Source organism: Echinops telfairi, unplaced genomic scaffold (assembly GCF_000313985.2).
Source record: "Echinops telfairi isolate 266 unplaced genomic scaffold, ASM31398v2 ScPeMD7_5592;HRSCAF=6446, whole genome shotgun sequence".
NCBI classification, from domain to species: domain Eukaryota; kingdom Metazoa; phylum Chordata; class Mammalia; order Afrosoricida; family Tenrecidae; genus Echinops; species Echinops telfairi.
The window spans coordinates 16,903,874-16,907,307 of NW_022109491.1; positions in this window are offsets into that span (position 1 = coordinate 16,903,874).

Consider the following 3,434-nt stretch of genomic DNA (forward strand, 5'->3'; position numbering starts at 1 on the left):
AAGTTGAAGCTGAAGAACATTAAAAGAAGCCTGCAAGAGCCATAACAGGACCTTGATTATATCCATCCTGAACATCTCAAGAACAGATTTACTCATGGAACACTAATGCCAGAAGAGTTGGTGAATCTTGGATGATATCAAGAACACCATGCATGAAGAAAGCAAATGGTTGTTTTAAATAGAGGAAAGAAGAAAAAAGATCAAAGTGGATCTCATAAAAGGCTCTGAAACTTTCCCTAATTGTAGCTGAGGCACATGGTCGAAATGAAGTCAAAGATCTGAATAGAACATTTCAAAGAGTAGCTCAAGGAGACAAAGTGAAGTATTATCATTAAATGTGAAACAACCCAGAGTTAGACAAACAAAAATGAGTAACACATTCAGAAATCTTCAACTGAATAAACTGAAGAAAATTTAAGCCTCACGCTGCAATCTTGAAAGAAACGATGGACAAAATATTGAATGATATATGAAGTATCAAAAGAAGATGAAAAGAATACAGTCATTGAACCAAAAGAACTAGTCAACATTACACCATTCCAGGAGGTAGCATATAAGCAAAACCCAATGGTACTGAAGGAAGAGGTTCAAGTTTAACTGAATGCATTAGCCAAAAATATGGCTCCAGGAATAGATGGAATACCAATTGAAATGTTTTAGCAAGCTGATGAAGCACTAGAAGCATTCCCTTGTCCAAGCCAAGGAATTAGGAAGACAACTACCTGAACAACTGACTGAAAGAGATCCATATTTGTACCCATTTCAAAGACAGGGGACCCACAAAATTGAAAAATTATAGAACATTATTATATTGCATGCAAGTAAAACTTTGCTGAAGATCATCCAACAATAACTGTAGGACTGCATTAACAGGGAGCTGCCAGAAATCCCGGCCAGGTTCAGAGGAGGATGTGGAATAAGGGATATCATTGCTGATGTCAGATGAAGCTTGGCTCAAAGCAGAGAATGCCAGAAAGATGTTTATTTGTATTTTATTGACTATGCAAAGGTAATCAACTGTGTGGATCATATCTCAGGACTATGGATAGTTCCAAGAAGACTGGGGATCTCAGAACATTTCGTTGTGCTCATGTAGAACCTGTACATGTTTCAAGAGGCAATTGTGGGAACAAAACAAGGAAATACTGCATGGTTTAAAATTAAGAAAAGTGTGTATCATGGTTGTATCCTTTTCCCACATTTACCCGGTCTTTATGCTAAGCAAATAACCAATGCAGCTGGTTAGTATGAAGGGCACAACATCAGGAATGGAGGAAAGCGTTTTAAGAACCCAATCTTACTTGCTCAAAGTGAGCGCTTTAACTTGAAAAACATACTGATGAAGATCAAGGATTTCAGTTTTCAGTATGGAGTACAACTTTATAAAGAAGACCAACACCTTTATGACTGGATCAATAGATAGCTTCATGAAAAATGTAGAAAATATTCAAGTTGCCAAGGATTTCATCTTGCTCATGGAAGAAGCAGTAAAGAAATCAAATGACATGTTTCATTTGGCATGTTTGTTGCAAAAGACAGATGTTGAAAGCAAAGGTGTTACTTTGAAGACTAGGATGTGCCGGATCCTAGCCACCATATTCTCAATGGCCTCATATGCAGGTAAACATTGCCTATTGAATATGGAAGACTAAAACCGATTCATTTGAATTGTGGTGCTGGAGAAGAATGTTGGTAGGACCAGGGATGTCCAAAAGCATAAACAAATCTGTCCCGGAAGAATTACAGGTGTAATCCTCTTTAGCAGCAAGGATGCCAAGACTTCTTCTTACATACTTTGGGCATGTTGTCAAGAGAGACCAGTCTGGAGAAGGCATCATGACTTCCTTTCATGAACATTAATGTTGGATCTAAGAAAAAATGAAATCCTTCTCAATTCCAATATTTTTCCATTTATTGTGATGTAGCTTATTGATTCAGTTGTGAAAACTTTTACGCATTGATGTTGAGGCATAATCCATACAGAAGGTTGTATTGTTTGAGTTACAGTAGTGTTTCCAGGCCTTCTTTTCAGCAAGCAAGGTCGTGTCATCTGCACATCATATGCTTTACTCAGTCTTCCTCCAGTCTCGACTACACGTTCCTCTTCATCTAGTCCGATTTCTCAGGTTATTGACTCAGCATACAGATGAAATAAGTATGATGCACACATTTCCTGATTGTCAACCTTGTCTATTGAAAGGCCTATGTCCAGTTCTGCGTGAGCACAAGTGAATTGTTCTGGAATTCTCTCAAATTATGCATATTTTATCATTGACCACACAATAGAATGATTTTGTGTAAAACACAAATAACCATCTTTCTGCTATTCTTTGCTTTTAGCCAAGATCCATCTGACGTTAGCAATGATATTCCTTGTTCCACGTCCTCTTCTGCATCTGGCTTGAAATTCTAACAGTGGCCTGTTGTGCTAATATGCATCAGTATCATTGATGATATTGTTTTATATTGCATTCTGTCGGATCATCTTCTTTTCCCATCTGGCACAAGCAGCTTTCTTCCAAAATTCCTGGCATAAAAGAGTAAGTGCTTCCAGCATTGCATTCTTTCGTTGAAGCACCTCCAGTCACTGTCTGTCAATATTCCAAAAAGAATTAGTTGGTCAGTGTTCAGTTTTCTTAAGAGGTCGAATATGATTAAAACAGGTCGGTCTGAAGACAGGCCTTCAGAACAGCTTGAAAGAGGACTCTGTGCATTCTACCTTCTTTTGACGCTTCCTGCATCATTCCATAGTTTCCCTAAAGAATTCCTCAATAGTGTAACTCGCAGACTGCAGTGTTTCCCTGCAGGTTCTTGAGCTTGAGAAATGCTTGCATCGTCTTCTGTTTTAGTTTCCTCATTCCAGGTCCCTGCACGACTCATGATACTATTTCACTGTGTTTATCAAACTGCCCCTAGGACATAAACTTTGGCTACTCTGTGGTCAAGAATAAGTTTCGGTGTCTTTTATGATGTTTATACTGCTCTTTTTCTTTTGTGCCTTTTCAGTGTCCTTTGTTTTCTTTGTGTATGAAGCCTTTGGTGTCATCTCACAGCTCCTCTGCTCTCAGGCCATGAGTGTTCAATGAAAAAATTATCTTGAGTTGGTCTCGAAATTCAGATGTGATATTTTCAAATTTTATATATATATATAAAAAACCTTGATATATATATGTGTGTGTGTTATATAGATTATATATATAGATAATCTATATAGATTATCTATATATAATCATTTTATTAGTTTCAAGGTTTTATATATATATTAAAAATCTATATATATAGGTTATATAATCTCTATATAATCTATATAGAGATTATCTATATATAATCATTTTATTGGGGGCTTCTACAACCCATCACAATCCACACATCCATCCATTGTGTCAAGCACATTTGTACATTTCTTGCCATCATCATTCTCAAAACATTTTCTT